This window comes from Taudactylus pleione, unplaced genomic scaffold (genome assembly GCF_031769625.1).
Source record: "Taudactylus pleione unplaced genomic scaffold, aTauple2 ptg000333l, whole genome shotgun sequence".
Classification (NCBI taxonomy): Eukaryota; Metazoa; Chordata; class Amphibia; order Anura; family Myobatrachidae; genus Taudactylus; species Taudactylus pleione.
In genome coordinates, this window is record NW_028284734.1 from 10,700,200 (window position 1) to 10,723,680 (window position 23,481).

General features: G+C 45.0%; 1 protein-coding gene across 2 annotated transcripts in view; it reads left to right on the forward strand.

Annotated features, from left to right (window-relative positions):
• Positions 1–23,481, forward strand: part of RASGRF2 (Ras protein specific guanine nucleotide releasing factor 2) — a 357,153-nt gene that overhangs the window by 22,193 nt on the left and 311,479 nt on the right. The window lies entirely within an intron of this gene.

A 23,481-nucleotide genomic window follows, 5' to 3' on the forward strand; every position in this document is an offset into this window, starting at 1 on the left:
AGGCTGCTTGTGTTATACCTGTAAAAAAAAGGGTTAAATCTTTAAAAAAAATGACGTAGGCTCCCCCCACAAAAGCATAACCAGCCCCGGGCTGCTCAGCCAGTCCTGGTTCCTAAAATTACGGGGGAAATAACGTCCTTCTAGGGGGAGTCCCCACCTCCCCTGAGATCCCCAGCTTGGGCTGACCGGCTTGGGGTGTTAATGCTTTGGCCGTGGAGCCCCGGTGATAGGGTCTCCTGGCTGTGGCATTACACCCCGGTCGGTTTGGTTCCGGTGCTGGGTTTAAATATAGGGGGACCCATACGCATTTTTCCCCCCCTATATTTAAAATCAGGACTGGCCCTGCAGCCAGGTGCTGGTTCCTAAATTACGGGGGAACCCTACTCATTTTTTTCCCCATAATTTTAGGAACCTGGACTGGCTGAGTAGCCCGGGCTGGTTATGCTTTTGTGGGGGACCCTACGTATTTTTTTAAATGAACCCTGCATTTACTATTTACAAGCAGAAACATACATGGATCACACTGATCTGTGTTTGTTTCAAGAAAACTCGCAGCTCACAGGAAGGTGAATTGATTTCCCAAATTTTTACAGGAGTATTGTCCATTCTCATGAGAGTTTAGAAACTCTCATCTTGGTAAATTCCCGAGTCCTATCTTCACTAGTGAAAAGTTACTCGAGTTTGGCTGATGGTGAAGTGAAGAGAGTTTGCAAACTCCCCAGAATTTTCCTGTAGCAAATGAGATCTCTTTCCCGAGTTTGTCATTAGTAAATTTGTGAGTGGAAAAAAAAGGCCACACTCTCCAGAGAATGCTAACTCGACCAAACTCGAATCTTAGTAAATTTACCCCTAGGTGTCAGAAATACTATTTACAGGAAGAAAAAAAGATTACACTCTCTTGCAAAGCAGGAAACAGCCATAAGCCATATAAATGCTCCCTCCCACTAGATCTACTGATGCAAGGATAGGGCTGGTACTAGTCTGTACTGATGTTGGCTTCTTTCCCAAATGACAGGATGAGGGCGGTGCTGTTTTATAGATGTGGCCAGCTCTAAATGCAGGTATTCGCATTTATTTCAGAGTGGACGCAGATGCGAGTTAATTGAGTACAATTCTGATTCAGGCCCGCAAGCTCTACTCAGTGAAACGCCCCTGATCTTCCTACTGTAAATCCTCCATGGGATAAACTTTTTGCTATTTACCAGCCAAATTTGTACTTTAGCGGTCTGTAACTTGTTAAAAAAAACTATTTGATTTATTGTTTAACTGGTTTTCATGTCTCCAAGTAGCAGCCAGATTGAAATCACATAATTCTGAGCAAGCCCTTAAGAAGCGTATCCACTTGCCGATAGAGGAACGACAGTACGATTACAACATTGTAAGCGTACAGTCGTTCCTCATCCTGTATAGTGTCTACACTGAACGATATGTCGTTCAGTGTAGGCACCCTTCCTCATCCCCGAACATGGTCAATCTGTTGTTATCGGCAGATTGACCGACATGTTCAGGCGATGATTTGCTTGCCTACTCTCTCTCCCACATCCCACTCACTTCTCCAGTGACGTAGGCATGGTAGGGTCATGATGATGTGATGTGATTGTGATGATGCAGTTTGCACACCCGCACCTTTATGGTTGCTATGCGGTGGCTCAACCAGGATGCATTCAATATACCGGCAAAGGGGATGTCGGCACTTAGAATACCGGCGCCGGAATACCTGATACCTGTCAGAATCCTGGCGCCGGCACTGTTAGGGGACATTACAGTTAGGCACTATGGGTAGGGTTAAGGTTAGGCACTAGGGGGGGAGGGTTAGGGTGCGGGGATGGAGAGGTAAGGTTTAGGCACTAGGGGGGAGGTTAGGTTTAGGTACCGACAGGTATCGGTATCCTAACCCTGTCGGGATGCCAGCGTTGGGATTTTGACCCCCGGGATCCCGAGCGTCAGCATCCCGTACCCAATCCGCACAACCATGTAAGGGCTGGTACCCCGGGTTCCATCAACCATAGTTACGCCACTGATGGTATGCAAAGAATAAAAAAATACACACTCAAAATGTCTGTATGTATGTAATAAAAAAAAGATACTGGTTCAAGTACTGAGTTATTTTATATACAGGATTTTTAGGATAAATGCTCCTTTAATACTGAACCAAGTAGGCAACATTAGTATCACAGACTGTCCACACAGCTTAATGATCAAGAGACAGCATTTCCATTATTTAAGATTTCTGTCCATTCATTATGAGCGCTTTCCAGGAAATGACACACTAGGACATTATACATTATGTATTATCATTAATACTACAATATTTGGAAACAAAATAGATAATCAGAACTAATTAATCATTCATGAATGGAGAAAGACAATTAAAATTTGATCCATTTTTTGTTATGTGTTCTTATCTGATGGATTTAGTTTGAAACCTTCCTCTTGTGAATCTAAAGATTGATCATTACACAGTTACTGTACCTAGTGAAAGTTCGCTCTACATTTGGTCTATGCAGTGTTTGCAGATGTTCTCAGATGCAGCAGAAGCATAGGAGTAGCTCACATTGCAACCTAAGCTGTTTGAATGATTTTCGTCAGAATACACCTCTGTTAACATATATTTTGTTTATTTATATCTTTTTGCTACTTTTTCTTTTTTTCCCTTGTTTTATTTTTCCTTTTCTTTTACTATTTTGTTACCATGATTTGCCATTTGTGCTTTTATATGTGGCATAATTACTAATGGTTTATTTTTGTTGTTGAATATGTTGTTTTGTTATGATAATGTTGAATAGAAATAACATAATAGGATGTGGATCCACATGCTGATAAGAATGCCTGTCTTTGAGTTTTGGTATGTAAGCTTATTAGCAATTCAACAGTTCTAATGAATATATATTCCCAGAATCGCCATTCAGACACAACATTAGAAGGGGGGATGGGAGGGGGAGGGGGGGCAGGGGACCTAGTGCTAGCCTTAATCAAGTACACACTTTTGTTTTAGGAGAAAATTTAAGGTGGAGAAACCCTCTTAACTAGTCTATCTGGGCCTGATTCTTTGATGGACTTGGTTATGATATAAAAGGTAGACGGTGAAAAGGTCGACAATGTCTAAATAGACACTAAATGTTAGACAGACAAAAGGTCGACAAGGACAAAAGGTTGACACAGTAACTGTCGACATGTAAGTAGGTCGACAGGTACAAATGATCGACAGTGTCAAAATGTTGACAGAAAAATGGTCGCCACACAAATGGACGCCACATTTTTTTTCTAACCCTAATCTTCACCCTAACCCTCCCCTTGGTGCCTAACCTTAACCTTCCCTCCTGGTGCCTAACCCTAACCGTCGGGGTAGGTGTCTGACCCTAACCGTCCCTTCTAGTGCCTAACTCTAACCCTGCGGCAAGTGTCTAACCCTAACCCTCCCTCCTGGTGCCTAACCCTAACCGCTGGGGCAAGTGCCTAACCCTAACCGTCGGGGTAAGTGCCAAACTAACCCTCCGGTAAGTGCCTTATCCTAACTCCCCCCCCCCCCCAAAAAAAAAAAAGTGGCGTCCATTTGTGTGTCAACTTTTTGACCATGTGTCAACCTTTATTCGATGTCTACCTTTATTGTGTCAACCTTTTGCCCCTGTCGACATATTGCCTGTCTAACATCTGGGGCCAATTGTAATAGGGTGAGAGTTTAGAAAATGCAAACTCGCATGTTTTTCAGACTCAAAATCTCTCACGATTTAAACTCTCATCCAGATGTTTCCCATTTTGAAAATACAACTCGCCCAATGTAATAGTGTGATTGTTACTGCTAAACTCTCACATTTGGCCCCTGGTGTCTATCCAGACATTGTAGACCTTTTTACTGTCTATAATCTGTATACTGATGGATGCAATGTCAATGTGGGAAGCAGTGGAGCGATGTTTTTGCCACTGCGCATGCGCCAAAGTTGCACTGTGAATGCAGATGGGGATTTATTTGCAAAGTGAGTGACCGGCCAGGCAGGTGTGTTGGGACCTTTTTCTGGGCGTACCCTAGTGAGGCTCTGCAAATTTGCTCGCAGCTTAAGAGGCCCCGGCGTCGCTCTGTCTGAGACAGCACAGCTTACTCAGAAGTTCGATGTGCAACAGATGTGCGACCAATGTTTCCGATGTTCCCGCTTTTGGATGTCAGACGCCAGGGGTGTGCGTCTCAGTGCTCAAGACAATGGCTGAGTTATTAGCATATTTTTGTAACTCTGCTGCGTACGGAATCGCAGTCGCAACGGGATTTGCGTCCATCTCTAAATCGGACCCTCTGTTCTGGGAGCAAACCTGAGACTGTGAGTCCTATATTTGTGTTACTTGATAGTTGAAGACCTCTGAAGTGATTGATCATCATAGGTAATGTGCAGTGTAAAGTAGACAAGATTTGTATACTCTCCCTAGGCATTCTGCCTGTTTAGTCAGTGTATGTGTTAGCATCATCTATCTGGCAATCAATATACTGAAAATAACATAGAGATGGCAATTAGAGGACAGAGAAAGATTAGTCACTGTCCTTACAGACAGCACTTAACTGGAACAGAAGGTCTCTGCGTTGAACAGGTTAATGCCGTGTCAATATATGTCTTTGTATTACTCTTTGAGGATCAGCACAATATCCTCTTTATCTTGACTTAGAGACAAACAAAATTTAGAGCTGCGTGAAGGACTGGAAATTTATTTTTGGCTACATTTTGTGGTTTACCAGAGAGATATTCTTACACATTTCACAGGTACTGGTGTCTGGGGAGAAATAAATTAAAGGGAACATTCTGTTTTCATAACCGAATGAGGCTGTTTCATACAGGACTGGTGCAAAGTACGCTACTTGTTGCCAGCAGTCCGGTTGTGATCAGTCACCCACTTTGCAGTAAACTATACTCTGCATTCTCCCCCAAAGTATCCGCTTCATTTGCAGTTATGGGAATGCCGTGATGATGTGCCAACACTGTGTATGTGTCTCATGGTCAAAGGTATTAGGAGATTATAATGTATCTAGTATAGGCCATGAATACACAGTCTGGATGCTTTTTACAGGCAGGAAATTGTTTACGCCACCAAAACTGCCAGTGCTGTAACTATAGGGGACATGGACCTTACCCATAGCCTTTGTAAAGACTTACTTATAATACCTGTTACTAAATAGAGCTTAATAATTAATTCAGTTTATTCAGTTTGTTTAAATGATAAGTTACCATGGTCTATTGATGTCCGTATGTGGACAGATCTGGTCACTCAGGCTGAAGGCTGAATAACCATACATGATGGGCCAAATTGCCCTGATCCCTTTGTTTGACTTTCAGGACAGATGTTTGTATCTATTTAGCTGAATCAACTAGTGATCCTAATCGGTTTTGGTATATTACGTTGACATTCATCATGTTGACATGATCAGAATGTTGACATTGTGGTTTGTATATATATAGCCGAAAGCTCTCCCACTGACATCACTTGTGATGTCAGTGGGGCCGTCCCCAGACGGTAGGCGTTCTCATAAGAACGCCTCCGTCTGGGCAGCCACCCCCCGGCCCGCCCACCAAAGGGGGCGTGCTGTCACTCAACATCGACAGCACGCTCCCTTTGGTACGAGACCCGGAGCGACGGATTGCCCGTCGCTATCTGGGTCTTTCGCATGCGCACGACGGAGCCGGCTCCGTCGTGCGCATGCGTTCTGGGCCACCATCGACCCGGTTGCGAGCGCTCAGCGATTGCGACCGAGTCTGAATCAGGCCCTAAGAGAGTGGTGTAGTGGAAGTGGCTAGACTGCCATAATGTTGCCATCACCAAGGTTGAAGCCAAGGTCCTGAGGGTCAGAAGACTAGACCTACACAGCTTTCCAGTTTTGTACATGTGTCTATACTGGGAACTTGTGTTCACCATGAGTACATTGAGGATGATGCCCACACACTGTGGTTATTATGTTAAAAAATAGGACTTTTCGGAGCCACTTAATAAATAGATCCCTTAATATGGAAATCTTAAGATTTAGCAGTAAATGTCTCAAAATAAATAATTTATTGTCTTCCTATAATCTAGCAGCATATATTTTGATATTTGTTTTTGCAACATTTTTGTGAGTTTTTGTTGTGTGCGAAGAAGAGGTGGTTTTCTTATGGCTTTCTAACTTAGAAGGGAGGCGACATAGATGGAAGCTGCTAAAATTCCAAAGAGTTACCAAGGGCAGAAGTTCAGCACCTTGGGCCTCCTTCTAAAGGGGCAGGCATTTTGATATTTAGTTTGAGTATGATACGTGTTAAACAAACATTTTGGCGTGTTGCACAGAAACCTTAACGTTGTTTTGCTTTGTAGTGCTAGATGCTGAAAACTCTTTGCAGTCTTGTATTTTGTATATATAAGCTTGGCATAACATGCATTTGTAGTTTCCTTCTTTATACCTTGATACAGTGGTTCCTAAACTGGGTGCCGTGGCACCCTGGGGTACCTCAGGGCACTTGCCGCGGTGTCTTTGGTAGGTGGTCCAGCACCAAATAAAATGATTTTCAGTCAGTGTGATAGGCAAAACCAGTGATAATGGCCGCCAATCAAAAAATAGGTGGACAAAAAGAAGCACAGCCCGGTCCACCACCACATAACTGTACCTAATGGTGACATATAAGCACAATTTACTTCATTTTATTTTTGGTGTATTTCTCAATAATAAACTTTTGGCGCAGGGGCACCGTGGAAAAGATGTTGATACTCTAGGGAGCCGTGGTTCAGAAAAGTTTGGGAACCACTGCCTTAAGCCGCATACACACTAGACGATGTGTGTATTTGGCGATATCGTCAGCGCTGGGCCGGCGATGAACGGCGGGGGGGGGGGGGCAAGCGTGGCCATGGTACATTCAGCAGCATGGCATCGCTCACGGTTTCCCCAGATTGGGCTGCATGTACAGCCGACAGGGGATATCGTTAACGACCCACGGGAGCGTGCATCGTTCGGACCATACACACTAGATGATATGAACGATATATCATTGAACTATATTGTTATCGTTCATATCGTTCCGTTTTATCGTCTAGTGTGTATGCCCCTTAAATATCTTGTCAGTATCATGTGATCCCTGATCTCTTTACCCAATGGTCCATGCGTGATGGACCCATCATATAAAAAACAAAAACTGAGGCACCCACGTATCAGTTAAACTGGATGTGAAGCTTTACTGAGAGGGGCAGAGCTGTTATTATTAATGTAATTTAATACAACACAGCTCAGAGGTGATCTGTGCACTAGATACAGGTCCCCAGTTAGCAGCGATACATAACCTTTAACACTCGCTAATATTTCAATTAACTAAGATTACCGCTGTTTGTCACTGTATATATAGATGGCAAGAGAACAATACGGTCCCCATTGCCGTCAGTGGGAACCCAACAGCAGCTTTTCTGGCTCAAGCAAAGCCTTCAAGACATTGGCGAGTCCCCACCAGGTGAAAGTGTCATGCACATGTGCAGACTGACCCGGGCACATGCATATGACACAGCAGCCCGACACTGGTAGCGGTTGGCTGTCAGCAACAGAACAGAGGATGCCGCTGAGGAGGGGGACATCGATGGACACGGAGAGGTAAGTAATGTTAAATACCAATGGCATATTCATCTCTGCGATACTAAACTAAATATGCTGCTGATATTAAGGTTCATTGTTAAATGGTGCCCACAGTGTTTTGAGTTGCATCCAAGGATAACATAAGTAACTGTTTCTTATGATTTAACAGTGTTGGTGAAACGCACAGACACGCTAGACAGATGAAGGGGTTGATGCAGAGTTGAACATAAGCTTGTTTGCGAAGTGTACCTTGTGTGAATTCGCAATCCACATCTATATAAAAGGATGCAAGCAACAACCTGCAATGTGGATCCATAGGCATTTCCATCTACGTTCATGACCAAAGATGCGGGACTGGGTTATAATGGAGTGTTCTCATGTAGGCAGTGCGTGTTCACCAAATGTGGCAAGTGTGCACTGATGGTGATAATCTATATAATAAGCAAGAAAGCGTGTCTGTCTGTTTGTCCTTTATGCACGGCCAGAAGTTTGATCAGGATTAGGTTTTTGCCTAGGTTTGAATTTTGGCAGGGCCACACACTGTCACACAATCCCTAAAATGGGGGCACTCTTAAATTACCTAGATTCCAGGGCTGGCTCTAGTGATTGACAGTGTGCCAAAAACCTGTGTGAAAGCTGCAAAAGTATCCTTTTAACCTCAGTCTGAGCAAGTGTCAAACTTTTTGACTCATGCAAGTTCATATTAAATCCAGAGTTTGTTCTTTTTAAAGTGACCATATATATTAGTCAGTCCTTTGTGTTTGCATGCAAGAGCGTAACTAGAACTTTGAGGGCCACATAGCAAGATCTTAAAAGGCCCCCCCAGGTAAAAAACCCCCATACATTTGCCCCCACATAGATCCCATTCATGTTATGCCACACACAGCCCATTCAGGTTATTCCACACTGTAGTACCCCTTATACACATTATGCCACGCAGTAGTTGTGCCCCTTATACATTATGCCACACAGTAATTCCCCTTACACTACACAGTAATGCCCCTTACACATTATTCCTCACAGTAATACCCCTTATAGATTTTGCCATGCAGTAGTAGTGCCCCTTAAACATTATTCCTCACAGTAATGCCCCTTACAGATTTTGCCACATAGTAGTAGTGCCCCTTATAACACAATATTCCACACAATAGTAGTTTCCCTTACACATTATGCCACACAGTAATGCCCCTTATAACATTATGCTACACAGTAATGCCCCCATACACATTATGCCCCCCCCCCAACAACTCACCTTCCCTTGTTCCTCCAGCAGCCTCCCCCTTTGTGCCATCAGCAGCCAGAAGGTATGGATTTGGTGTTGGGCTGCCAGCTAATTACAGCTAGTGCACCGGGCAGGCAGCGCTAAACATTGACAGACAGTGCTGGCGCAATTTGAATCGGGTGCCGGTCGCAAGCCAATCGAAGCTCGTGGACCGACAGCCAATCAGGAGCCGACACTGCTGATTGGCTCCTGGTCCGCGAGCTCTGATTGCCTCGCGACAGCCGGCGCTGTCTCTCCCTGTCTGCCTGACGGTGCGCCAGCTGTAATCAGCTGGTTGGCCGACACCAAATCAACACCGCTGATACCCAGGCCCCCCTTGGCGACCCTGACTGGACATGCCCACCTTGCCCACAGAGGCAGCTCGGGCACCATAGCAGCCGCACCCCTTGCATCCATGGTAGTTACGCCACTGTTTGCATGCATGTTAGCAAATAGTGGGGCCCCTTTCAGGTTCAATGTAATCGGGTTATAGGCGAGGACAATGTAAACAAATAAAGGCTTCAGGTGTACTTCAGGATCCAGTCTTCAATGCCGGGTTTCCCAGCAAGTTAGTAATAAGACAGGTGTACATGTAGATGCAAATCGCATGTTGTGATGTGTACAATATTACATAATCCGAATAGACACACTTCTTTCTGTGCATACTCCGTTTAAGCAATGCATCTCTGCAGTAGGCCTTCAGTGCTGAGTAAAAGTTACAGGAGAGGATGTACAAACCAATAAATTACAGCTGTATGAGATTGGAATATCCCTGTAAAGATTTCCTCTGGCAAAAAACCCATAACTGTCCTGGGAAAATCAGGACACATGGAAATTATAGGGGTAGGTTTAATAAAGCTTCTAAAACAGACAAGTGCTGGTGATGCCCATAGCAACCAATCAGATCCTGTCTATCATTTTCTAAAATGCTAGAGTAATGATAGCTACAATCTTATTGGTTGCTATGGGCAACACCTCCACTTTAGATTTTTTAGACTTTAGTAATTCTACCCACTAGCCATTATTTTCCTCTTTCTTTTTGTATGTTTCAGTTTCTTGTTTTCTACAGCTAGATAGGTGATCTGGTGGGTGTAGTATACTTTGTCGATATTCATCATGTCGACAGTGATGAAATGTCGACATGGTTAGAATGTCGACAAAATGTACCTGGTGATCTAATGGTGTCTTGCCTGGTACAGCGGGACTGGCAGGTGCTACGAAGTCTTCTGGGTCCAACGGTGACGACCTGATGACTTCCGGTCATCCAACGGTAAGTATGGCTAATCCATAAACTTCCCCCTAGTGCTTGACCCTAACCCTCCCCTCCCATAGCCTAGCCCTTTGCTACCGCAGCCTAACCCTAAACCTCCGCTCCCTGCAGAATTTTTGTTGGCATTTTGCCATTGTGAATGTCAACATTCTGCAGGTGCCGCCATTTTCAATGTTGACAATTCAACAATCTCGACATCATAACTGTCGACATTGTTTTGTTAACTTTAGGAATGTCTACATTGTAAATGTCGACATTTTGATTACATCACGATCTGGTGGATTTCTTAACTGTAACCCCAGAGCATGAGCAACAATTTATACTGCTTTCCAATTAAGTTAATAGTTATTTTCATGTTTAATGTTACAATTAATGATACAGCATTCTTCTCTACCTTGGTATATATGGTCAGTGTGACGACAGATATTGTGGGGGTATAATACAGTTCAGTGTGTCCACAGGTTAGAGACCAGTGCTTTGGATAAACACACAGCAGAAGCTGATTAAACGTCTTGGCATCTATCATCAGTACTGCTTGAATGTCAGCCAACAATCTGTCACAGGCTGGGGATTAGTACCGTCCACTGGAATAGGGTTAGAATCCTCATGTCTTAGAGCAAAGACACAGGAAGGGAGGAGCAATACACAGACTGCTCAATAACTAGGACACTGTCTGTGGGGCATGTTTACTGTGCTGCGTCTCTGCTTCTCCAGATTTGGATACAGTTGTTGTCTGCCAGTGCTGGCAGTGCCGATAGTTCAGGCACACCAATGCCTCGGTCTACATACTTCAGATCTTTCTATATTACAGTATAACTTTTGTTATAATTTTCTCAGGAAATTAAAATGTCAGTATACCTTGAAGTCATGGGATAGATGTTTAGTATCAGGTAGGACCCCTTCTAGCACGGCGAAGTGCAGCAACTCAATGTGGCATTGATTCCACAAGTGGACAGAAGACCTCTGGAGAGATGTTGACCCATGCCATATGCATAGCTTCCCACAGCTCCCTGATATTTGTAGGTGCAGGACCTCGTGTGCAAAAGTCTCATAAATGCTCGATTGGGTTCATGTTTGGAGAACATGGTGACCACACCATTCGTCGGAGCTGTCCAGAATACTCCTCGAACCAATTCTGGACAATGGTTGATGACTCGGTGCATTATCCTGCTGGAATATTCCATCATTGTTGGGGTCCATGAAGGGCTGCAAATGGTCATCAAGTGATGCAACATAACGGTTATTGGTTGATGATGTGTTCAGACGACCAGCCGATCCAACCCATGCCACGTGAACACTTCCCACACTATTATGGTACCACCACCAGCCAGCATGGTGCCAACTGGACTCCATGGCCTCTTGGGATCTGCGCCACACCAGAACCCAACCTTCAGCCCGAAAAATTGGAACCGACTTCACATGTTGCCAGTCCTCCAGGGTCCAATTAGCTACATCACAAGCCCGGGTGAGGCGCTGTGTCCGGTGTCGTAGTGCTACCATGGACACTCTGGTGTGTTTTCTGCTCCTATATCCCAATCAAGCTAAAGAATGCTGCTCTGACCTGCTGGCTATGCTTCTGGTACCTCCTGCATTGAATGTGGATGTGATGTGAGCCAGTGTCGTTTATTTGTTACCACGGATAATTCTGGCCAGACACCATGATCATTTAGCACCCTGGTGATCCAGTCTCTACCCAGTTTTTTTTTTTCCCCCACCTCACTCCGCCCCGAGCGGGCCCGCTGCCTCCTCCATTTATGGGGACCGGGTCAGCGGCTGGTAGCGCTGGCAGCTGGGCCCCTTTTCTTCTGTTCAAGGGGTTAGTTCGGGCTGCAGGCTGTGCAGTGGCGGAAGGAGCGGGCCCCCCCTTCAGCCGGGTGTGATATGTTCAATTCCCGACAGCGGCTGCCCGACAAAGAAGGAAATCCCGATCGTCCTAAAGGTAAGTATTGTCTAACCTAACCCCCCTAACTCTCCCTTAGGGGTGCCTAACCCTAACCTCCCCCCTGTGCCTAACCCTAACCCCCCCTCTAAGTGCCTAAACCTAAGTCCCCCGGGGGGTGCCTAACCCTAAGTCCCCCCCGGGAGGCCTAAACCTAAAACTCCCCCCCGCGGCTGTCCGCTGCGGCGCCCGGCATCCGCTCGATCGGGAATCCAGGCGCCGGTCTCCAGTCTTCGGGGAAATGACAGGCGTCTAGATTTAGACGCCTGTCATTCGTCCCTAGTCGGGATAAAGCAGTCTGGAAGCCACCGGTCGGCATTTAGACCGTCGGGTTCCAGACTGCATCCCCTTCAGCCAGGGTCCGATCCCAGGACTCCAGTCCCGGCAGTCCCCCCTTGATGGCGGCCCTGCTTGCAGAGCCTGATCAAGTATTAGGCAAGTAAGACTACAACCTCAGGTGTCGGGTCATGTGTGTGGGGGGCAGCAACTCCCTGCACCTCTCTGTAGACTCACACACATGCACAGTACTGTGTACAGTGCTACAAATACTCATTCAGAAGTAGTTGAATAATTTTTGCTGTTAGGCACCTGCAATCCCTCCTGTAGTTGCCTGCAGGCCATACGAGCCACAGTTAAAAGAACCAGCAGCAGAGACCACATGAATGAAGGTCATCAGTGGTGCCATATTGATTATGCAACAACACAGCTGAAAATATGTTTTACAGACAATTTTAGGACATTTACTGACAAGTATTGTGTTATATCAGAATTATTCAGAAGTCATGTGGCTTGTTATCTAAATGTTTTTTTTTTGCCCTTGTTACTACTCCACTCACCTCTAACTAACATTCATGAACTGTAATATTTTGAAACTGTCACCACAAAATAAGACATGTTACATCTTACAACCCTCTTTATCTCTTAGCCCTTTCTATCTCTCAGTGCTTCTGTTTCTAGTAGGGATATAGCTCCAGATCCAGGTTTCTCGCATATCTCCCATACATGTTAGAGCTCTCACAGATCACCTGTTGAATTCATGTTCTGTTTGTAGCACACTAACCTCCATCCATGGTGTCCTACTGTCTAACAACTTGAACCTTCCGGCAATATAATGAGTCACTGCCTCACCTGCAGCCCTTTCACACGCCTGTCTCCAAATCGCCCTCACCTCCAGGCATGTAGGCAGACAAGCATGTGGGAATAGACTTTTCCTTTCTCTCGCACATTCACAGTTCTTCCAGCTGCTCATCACACATTTCTTTGTGTGTTGTATATATAATCTGTTGTCCACCCTTCACCAGAACAGCAATTTCATGATCATGTCTGTTCCTGGCTACTTCATTTCCTATCCCCTGACATCCCCACCACCATCTTGGTGATTTCAACATCCCAAATGATTATCCACATTCTCCTTCTGCCTCCAAACCACTCTCCCTAACCATCTCTATTGACCTTTCCCAGTGGACCAACTATTCTACTGATCATGTTGGCCAAGACTTTGATCTTGTCATCTCCAGACTGTTCAGCTTCTGCTTTCTTTAACACTTGCGTCCGAAGACACAGCATTGGATCACTGGTCGTGATGCTTGCAGTCAACACACATCTGAGTAAGTCAAAGCTTATTCAGAATGGGCGATGGAACTCCTAAGCCGGAGTCGGGAAATCTGCGTCGGAAGACGCAGACCCTGGCCACGTCTATAAACCGGGGGCGACACTCCCTAGTTTTGTAGAATAGCCTCTGTCGAAACCCCCACTCCTACTTCCCATATGGCCGCAGCATGTGAATCTTGCTGCAGCTGTGGGGCACTGCTAACGAGATCTGCACATGTGCAGTGTGACATCTGAGCATTCACAGCTCGAAAAGCATTGTGAAAACATCGCAATACCGCAATACTCTGAGTCAGGCCCGATGTTTCTGCTCTACCACTTCCTAATCACACCCTTGCAACAGCCCCTGATCTAGTGAATCACCATTACCACCATCTCTCCTGCGGCACATTATAGAAAAGCACTGCCTTTAAAGACTTTCCCACGTTTTAGAATGACATTGGGGAAAGTCTTGTTTGGCTCTTGAACTAAGGACAAGTGAACTGTGTTTATATACCTAATAATAAAGAAGAACTCTTGAAAGACTAAGGTCCTGAGAGCGCTCGCTTTGAATCAGGGCGGATTTAAAAAAAAAAAAAATCCGCCTCCAGGCCGCTCGCATAGCTGTGAGTGACCACCCACAGCTTGTGCAGGTGGCCTGGCGATGGTCCCGATTATCGCGACCATCGGGCTTGCGAAGACACCCTTGTGGTAGGGTCTCGTCCACTGCAAGCCCCAGTGAACTTCCTGCTCTAATAGAGCAGAAAGTTCACTATTGACATCACGTGTGATGTCAGTAGGGCCGCCCACAAACGGCAGGCGTTCCTTCGGTAACACCTCTGTTTGTGCAGCCACCCCCCCCAACCCGCCTACAAAACGGGGCGAGCTGTCGATCAACATCGACAGCCGCCCCGTTTTGCTGCGAGCCCCGAGCGAGTGAGGTTCTCAATCGCTCCGGTGCTTGCGCATGCCGTGTGTGCACACTGCCTGGCCATCGACCCGCTTGCGAGTGCTATGCGCTCGCGAGCGGGTCTGAATCAGGCTCTATGTCCTATGACAGAAAAATTATAATTTTCGGGGTGAATATCATCAATTGTTTTGGTCTCTGAAGGGTTCACTTGCAGATTTCAGTGTGTTCAATGGGGTGTTGATGTGAATTGGGCTATATGGCTTAAATTCTTAACAGTGATAAGGTTACATGGTAACAGGATAAGCGCAAGTAGATATTGTATAGCAGATATCCCATCTGTGTCACACCTGTTTGTCTGCCCCTCCCCTTTAGAATGTAAGCTCTAAAGGGGCCTATCCATTACACGACTTTTTGAACGGAGGTATTGGTCACATTGTCGTGTAATGGATAGCCGGCAAGGACCAGCGATGCGCTTGCACGCTGGGTCCTTGCCAACCCGACTATCTGCCGAACATGCTGGTCAACCTGACGACGCTTGTCAGGTTCCACATGTTAGCAGCTAGGGAGGTCGGTCTCCTGCACTGAATAACGTTCAGTGAACGCCGTTCAGTGTGGGCACCGCACCCGGCGACCTGAAGGACTGAACGCTAGACGTTCAGTTTTTCAGGTCGTGTAGTGGATAGGCCCCTTTACAGGCAGGGCCCTCTACCCTCTTGTGCTTCTCCTTACTTTCATCTACTTCTTACTATCCACTAGGGCACCTAACACTTGGTTACTTATGCTCTGCTGCCTATGTGGGTGTTGTGGTCGCTAATATAGCAATGTATATTATCCATGTCCTTGTCCTGCATTGCATTGTATTGTACTGTAAGTCTTTGGTCACCTATTTGTTTATGTACTTTGTAAGGCGCTGCGGAACACTTGTGGCGCCATATAAATAAATGATAATAATAATTGTATATTTGTTGTTTAGGGAGTTCATGTGGGATCTCCCTTATATGTGTAATTTACAGCAGCACTTCCTGTTTTATATTGCGCGAATGTTAGTACTTTTTATCTATTTCTCTAAACATGGCAAAGACAATCTACCCAAAATGGCAAAAAGTTTTCGTTTTTTTTTAAATTGAAATAATAAATTGCTGTAACAGTTTTTTGTATTTTTTGTTCTAACCACCAACCAAGAAATACTTTGTGGTTCTTGCTCTGGCATTAATCCACTTTTACAAAACAGCAACAAGCCAGATTCTGCATTTAGGTTTTTATAATAAAAAGTGAACTTGGAATTATAATGGCATATTTCTGACTAGTTTGGATGAAGTGTGTGATATGGTAGCCCAACACGCTATGATAACCTACTGCATCAAAGACAGGATACCTGTATTTATTACTGGCTGAAAAGGGTCAATTTATTTAACTCTTTTCTCAACCCTACTAAACTAAGGCCCTGATTCAGAGCCGGACGCTCTGACAGAGCGCTCGCTCTGAATCAGGGCCGTCCTTATCTTTTTTTTAGAGCGGCCCCCTGGCTGCTCGCATAGCTGTGGGTGACCACCCACAGCTATAGCGAGCGGCCAAAAAGATGGTCGCGATGGCCAAGACCATCGCGACCATCGGGCTTGCGACGAGACCCTTGTGGTAGGGTGTCGTTGCCGCAAGCCCAAGAGTGCTTTTGGCTTTGACAGAGCCAAAAGCACTCCCACTGACATCACTTGTGACATCACTTGTGTAACTACTTGTGATGTCAGTGGGGCCGGCCCTAGACGGTAGGCGTTCACATGGGAACGCCTCCGTCTGGGCAGCCACGCCCCCGGCCCGCCCACCAAAGGGGGCGTGCTGTCGCTCAACATCGACAGCACGCCCCCTTTGTAGCGAGACCCGGAGCGACGGCTTGCCCGTCGCGATCCGGGTCTCTATCCGGGTCTCGTGCATGCGCACTCACCTGGGTGGAAATGTGTTTAGGGCCCTTTCACACTGAGCCATGACCCAGTCGACCCTGCAATAACCCGGGTTATTTTTGTAGTCTGACAGGGGTATTAGTTGGAGTGATTCCCCTTTTACATTAGAATGCCGGGTCACACCTGGGATTTTGTTCACAGGTCCATCCCGGGTGTGACCTGACTTAGTCCTAGGCACTCTCCCTTTATTTATTCATGTCACTTGGGTAACATGCCTATTATTAGCTTGAGCAGGTTTTATTTACCTGTCTAGATTTGATCCTCCTCCAGGAAACTTCAGCTGCATATAGATAACTATCGGGTGAAGCCACTATTGAAAGAAATGGGTTTATCCAAAAGTGGACAAGTACTTTTAAAGCAGCAATTTTATGACAAAACTAGGTGTTTTATTTTCTAAATATACAGTATATCATTATGACTATTTATAAGAGGATTTATAGCATGTTCCATTTTCTCTTTGTTGGAGCACTCCTCTGTGCTCTGTCTGCACTGTGACAGCCTTAGGTCCTATAACACATGACATGCGGAGAGTTATGAGCCTGCACACACTGACTGTGTCTGTGTCTGGCAGATAGTTTTAAACAGAAAAAACAAATACCCCCCACAATGCGCACAGCAAATAATAAAATCAATAATATAATATAGTGATCATAAATAGGTAGCTCTTAAAAGGGACATATAATATGTAAAAAGTCACTTATTGTCAGATGGTTCCAGACACTGTCATTAGGTGGTATAGGGCTTCTCTTCTGTCGGATATATAGTGTCCCAATCTTCAAAAAGGTGCTGTATGCTTCAAAGTTTTTTCCTCAAAAAGAAGGAAGAGAAAAGAGGGGGAACTGATAGTGCAGTATTTCTCGGATAAATAAGTCCTATATAGCAATCCTGCACTTCAAATATTCCAAATCAACCACGTACCATACTCATGTTAAAACGGAGTATAAACCACCCAAAAAAGATATCTGTTATCTTCTATAACAACCCGCAAGCTTTAAATCCTCATGGATATATAGTAGATACAAAAATGGGCGTACCCAAACTCACAGTAGGATATATTGTTGCAGTCATATAAAGGTTTCTTTATGTCATCCTGTCACCTTCTCTCCTTCCAAATGTTATCCTCATTAGTATGGAGTATATGAGATATTGGTATTAGGAGCAGGGTAGGTTTCAAAATAGGTTTATTTGTATAAAAAATCCAGTTAAAATAACAGATACCATATACATAGGAGTAGATGGAAAAAATAACAATCACCTGAAATGTGAACAGATCCGGACTGCCACCTTAAAGGAGAATGTAACTCTAAATGTATATGGGTTCTCTGGCACATCCACCAACGCCTTTCAACCTCAGTCTTTATCAAGGTGTAACTACTTGTGCCAGAAGATCAACTTAAATACCCTCCTTAGTCCCTCCTCCTTGTTAACGGAGGGGGCTGGAACCAGGAGGATCCCAACTTGTCATAGTAAATAAATATCATAAATGACATAACATTGGAACATATCATATCACCAAGAACGATTCATATGAAATAACATAATCCGGTATAGAAATAAAAATAAGCATTATATTGCCGGTTTGCGTTCCAACATATGGAACGCAAACACTTCCGCCGGATGCGGGAAGACTCCCTTCCCATTTGCGGCGGTGTGTGCTCTACGCACCATGAGGGAGGAGGCAGATCAGGGCGTCCTAAGCATGGTGCTCGTCCTCCTCTGTAGTCACGCGGCGTCACGGTCATCACCACGTGTGCGTTCCACCAGGCGATGATGGGCGTGCGTTGCACTCGGGAATTGTATGGATAAAGGCGCTTCCTGTTTCATATACTCTAGTATTACGGCGGTGTTTAACCACCTATCAGAAACCGACCTGAGGTTAAATTATCAGTGGGCACGTAGAGAATGGAACATCTATTCCTCATATATTATGTATATCATATATATACCATAAAGGACTTAATAAAAGTTAGTAAACATTAGAGGATAGTAAACATTAAGAAATGTAAAATGAGGATACCCACTAAGTGAACCCATTAATAACAAATATTAAAAATATATCAAAAAATGCATTAAAATACATGAAAAACATAAAAAATATAAATACTCTAAGAATACAAAAAAATCAACTGACACGAATTCATCCACATGTTATTAGGTGTGAAAAACAAGAATATAAAAATATATAAATATACATATATAAAATAATACTGGTAAATGAGAAATTTAGTAAATGAGAAATTTCCTTAGAAATTAATGATTTTATAACATGCCATAATACCAATGTAGTTTATTTACTACAATGTACATGCAAAAAGCAATATGTGGGGAGGACCACTCGGAAGTTGAAGGATAGGATGGCAGAGCATTATCGAAACATCAAGAAGGGTCTAACAACCTATGGTGTGTCAGCACATTTCAAAGAGAAACATGAGTGCAAAATTTCTGACTTGATGTTCTTTTATGGGATTAAACTAGTTCCTCAAAATTGGAGAAAACAAAATATAGAGGAACGTTTAGAAAAACTTGAAATGCGAACCATCTTTGAATTAGGAACCCTCGCACCAAGGGCAATGAATATTGACTCATTTACTAAATTTCTCATTTACCAGTATTATTTTATATATGTATATTTATATATTTTTATATTCTTGTTTTTTACACCTAATAACATGTGGTAACGACATCGTTATCGTTCAGTCGTTTAAAAATCGTTTATAAATCGTGCAGTGTTTAGTCGTTAACGATCAACGATGCGCGCTTCCGCTGGTCGTTTGATCGTCTCGTCAGTCGACTGAACATGCAGGTCAAGTTCACTTGATCTATTAAAGATAGTTTGCAAATCGTTCAGACTGAAAGATAAAATTTCAAGGGAAAATCGTTTAGAGATTGGACAGGGAGTAGATCGTCTAGTGGATGTGCCCCTAAGGGACAATCTCTGAGAATTCTGAAGTATTCTATAGCATGCCTATAAAAGAGGGACCATACATAAGAGCTGGCTTTTGTGATCTTTCCCACTTCCACTCATAATATCAACGAACATGAATGTTAAATACTGTATAATCTATGTTGCTGTAGTGTGAATGGGAAGGGGATACAGTATAATAAAAAAAAACTGGTTTGCGTTCAGGTTCTCATGAGACTTGGGGGGGGTTGTGTAATAGGTTCTAATTTCATGGAGGCGTCTGTTTTTCTGCGAGATTGCAGGTTAATTTAAAGAAGCAATCAGTTATAAGGCTGAATATTCGTAGAAATGTGCAGAATTTCAGGGTGATAGCCCTACAGATGCGTCCTCATACATCTAGCCTCCTTGCACGCTAAACAGCCCTTGCACCATGCCGTGGCGTGACTCGGTAGCGCTGGGCTTATTTACTTACGACTTTTACCTTCAAATTCATCTTATTTGCACAGTGATCTGAATAGTTAGTACCAGCAGCTTCTGCTGATTAAAACGATATGCAGCATGCCTATATTCTGTGAGCGACTGCAGGTGTATCTGCAGGCGAAATGCTACGTTTAAATGCATATGCAGATACACCCGCAGTCGCACACAGAATATAGGCACATATCATTTTAATTAACAGAAGCTCCTTGTGCTAACTATTCGCATCGCTGTGCGAATAAGGCGCATTTGGAGGTAAAAAGTGGCACGAAAAGACGCTTTGCGCTACAGAATCAAACGGAGCTCCCGCGTTATGTGTACCCAGACATGTAGTGCACAGAGGTGAGATGTATGTGGACGCATCTGCATGTGTGTGCAATGTATAGCTTCCAAGACATTAGGAATGCGTCAGAGCATATAGAAAGCTACCATTCGCTCATGCCACTGTGACTCTGGGCTGAGAAAGCAGATGTAGGTTTTGCAAGGGGGGTGAGTGCTTTCAACACCTAGGTGAGATGTCGACTATAGGTTGGCTGTGAAATGCCCATCACTATCCCAGACACATAAAACACAAAGCAGCTTGTGCAGACCTGATAAGGCAGGTGACCGTGCATTGACTGGCTCAAGCTGAGTCTTGAGGTCATACAGCATCATTATGTTGGATCGGCTGAGGCGGATCATCTGTATGACCTCGCCAGCTGACAATGCATTGAGGTTTAACTGACCACAGAAGAACCTAAGGCTGCATAGGCTCTGGGGTTCATCAAGAAGCTGCTGAGGATCCTCTCTTTAGTGTTCCCTCTAGCTCCGGCGGCAGGCAGGGCGCCGGAGCTAGAGAGGGCAATCTTGTGCGCGTGCGCCCCGAAAAGGGGGCGTGGTTATGAAAAGGGGGCATGTCTATAAGACACGTCCCCTTTTCGTCATACTTAGTGGCGTGCCCGGCGCTTACGGACATGCCGGGCAGCCCCCAAGCGCTGCAGAAAGGGAGAATAGATGCCGGGCGCATGCGCCCGGCGTCTATTCTCCGGTGGTGACCGGATCACCGCATGTTTGTCCACCCGCGGGACACTGCGTCCCGCGGGTGAGAACGGCTCCCGCAGGCTGTTAGGGCAGGGCGCTTTTTGCCCTCCTCCTGGAGGGCAGGGTGCTTTTTGCCCTCCAGAAGGAGGGCAGGGCGCCGCGCCCCGCTAAAACAGCCTAGCGGGAACGCTATCTCTTTGCTGCTCCTGGGTCTCTTTAGTCAGGTGTTGATTTGCATATCGCAGGAAAATACACAGCATTGCACAGCCTTCAGTTGCCATGACTAATACAACCAAAGTGCACCACATGGTTGTGTCCTTTTTGTTCATTTTAGTGATTTTAGGTAATTTTGAGTTGATTTTCTAATCAATTGTTAGTAAATAAGGGCTTGGTATAGAATGAAACTGTCTGTGATTGTTACAAGGCAGAAACTTTAAGGCCTAAAGGTGCGTACACACCAAGGGGGAGATTTAATAAAGCTTGGAGAGAGATAAAATTGGAGATAAATAGCACCAACCAATGTCACTTTACAGGCTGTGTTTAAAAAAATGACAGTTAGGAGCTGATTGGTTGGTGCTATTTATCTCCACTTTTATCTCTCTCCAAGCTTTTTTAAGTCTCCCCTTTAATACTACATTGCCTAATACTAACAACCCCCTTAGATGCCAAAATGGAGTCAAATAGACTTCCATAATACTTGCCTACAATAATTATATTTTTGTATTGGTTAATATGAAATGATAACGAAAAAACATATTAGTAAATATTTATTAACAAAAAATACGGCAATAATAGGTATACAATCGGGAAGTCGGTTGCCTTAATACCGGCTTCCCGACTGTCATATCCCGGCGAGGGTGAAATGCCGGGCATCTAGATGCAGACGCCTGACATTTCCCCAACGCCGGGAGACCGGCGCCCGGCATCCCGATCGAAGGGATGCCGGGCGCCGTGAGCGGACAGCCACGCGGGGGGGGGGGGGGGTTAGGTTTAAGGGCACCCGGGGGGGACTTAGGGTTAGGCACCCCCCCGGGGGACAGGTTCAGGCAGCGGGGAAGGGGGGGGTTAGAGTTAGGCACCTAGAGGGGGTATTAGGGTTAGGCACTCCTAAGGAAGGTTAGGGTTAGGTTAGGTTAGTCAATACTTGCCTATCGACGATCGGGATTTCCATCGCTGTCGGGCTTCCGCTGCCGGGAACTCTGCTTTGGACGGCCAGGCACTGCCGGGAATCGAACCATTTCATACCGATTCCCAATATTACTAAAACTAATTTATTAACAAAAAATTTGGCAATAATATTATTAAACATATTTATTTAAAATAAACTGCAATACTATGTTATTATATCTTATATTTCTGTACAATTCTTGCAGAATCATTCAGTTTTACTTGTGCAAGTGCCACATACAGACTTTTTGCAGGTAATACATGTTCTAACTGTTCTATTTTGTTTTTTTGCATTGTACCTGGACATGACAGCATTTAGTCATCTGTGTAGGTTCCTGACCGGATTCTTGATTAGACCTCATATTCGGTTCTGCAAGTTCTTCAGCTGACTGTTGCAGGAAAATTTTACGGGAAATCCTCTCTATATAGCCGCTACATCAAGAGTGCTTTGAAAAGAGTTGAATATCACATTGCCTAGTGCTTGTTTGAACCATATATGTCTGTGCCATCTGATCAATAATGTCCACTCTGTACTTAGGGCCTGATTCAGAGCTGAACGCTCTGACCAGAGCGCTCGCTCTGAATCAGGGCCCTCCTCCATGAAAATGGAGCGGCCTCCTGACTGCTCGTATATGCTGTGGGTGACCACCCACAGCATATGCGAGAGGCCAAAAAGATGGTCGCTATGGTCTTGACTATCACGACCATCGGACTTGCGACGGAGACCCTGCGGTAGGGTCTCCCTGCCACAAGCCCTGGAGTGATTTTGGCTCTATCAGAGCCAAAATCACTCCCACTGACATCACTAGTGATGTCAGTGGGGCCAGCTTCAGACGGTAGGCGTTCCCATGGGAACGCCTCCGTCTGGCAGGCACGCCCCCGGCACGCCCACCAAAGGGGGCGTGCTGTCAATCAACATCGATAGCACGCCCCCTTTGGTGCGAGACCCGGAGCGTTGGAAAGCCCGTCGCTCCCCGGGTCTCGCGCATGCGCACGACGGAGCTCCCTCCGTCGTGCGCATGCGCAGTGGGGAACATCGACCCGCTTGCGAGCGTCCTGACGCTCACGAGCGGGTCTGAATGACCCCCTTAGTCCCAATATATAATTCGACACTTTCAGGTGTTTTCTTTGCATTATCACAGATTGTCATATCTGAATAAAGAGTGACTGGGGCTGGCACAAAAACTCGATTTGTTAAAACCATTTAGCCAAACTTCCAAATTTGTTTGTATACTTTTAAATTCTTTCCTGACTTTCTGATGACGAACCTTAAAGGACATGTTTGCATTAGGAAACCTCCCTCCCTTGTATACAGCGCTGTTTCCAGCTAAGAGCTACGAGAGCCAAAACTGTACAGGAGGTGGGTAACTGAAAGCAATGCCAAGTGGAGAGAGATAGGGGTATATGTACTAAGCTTTGGAGAGAGATCAAA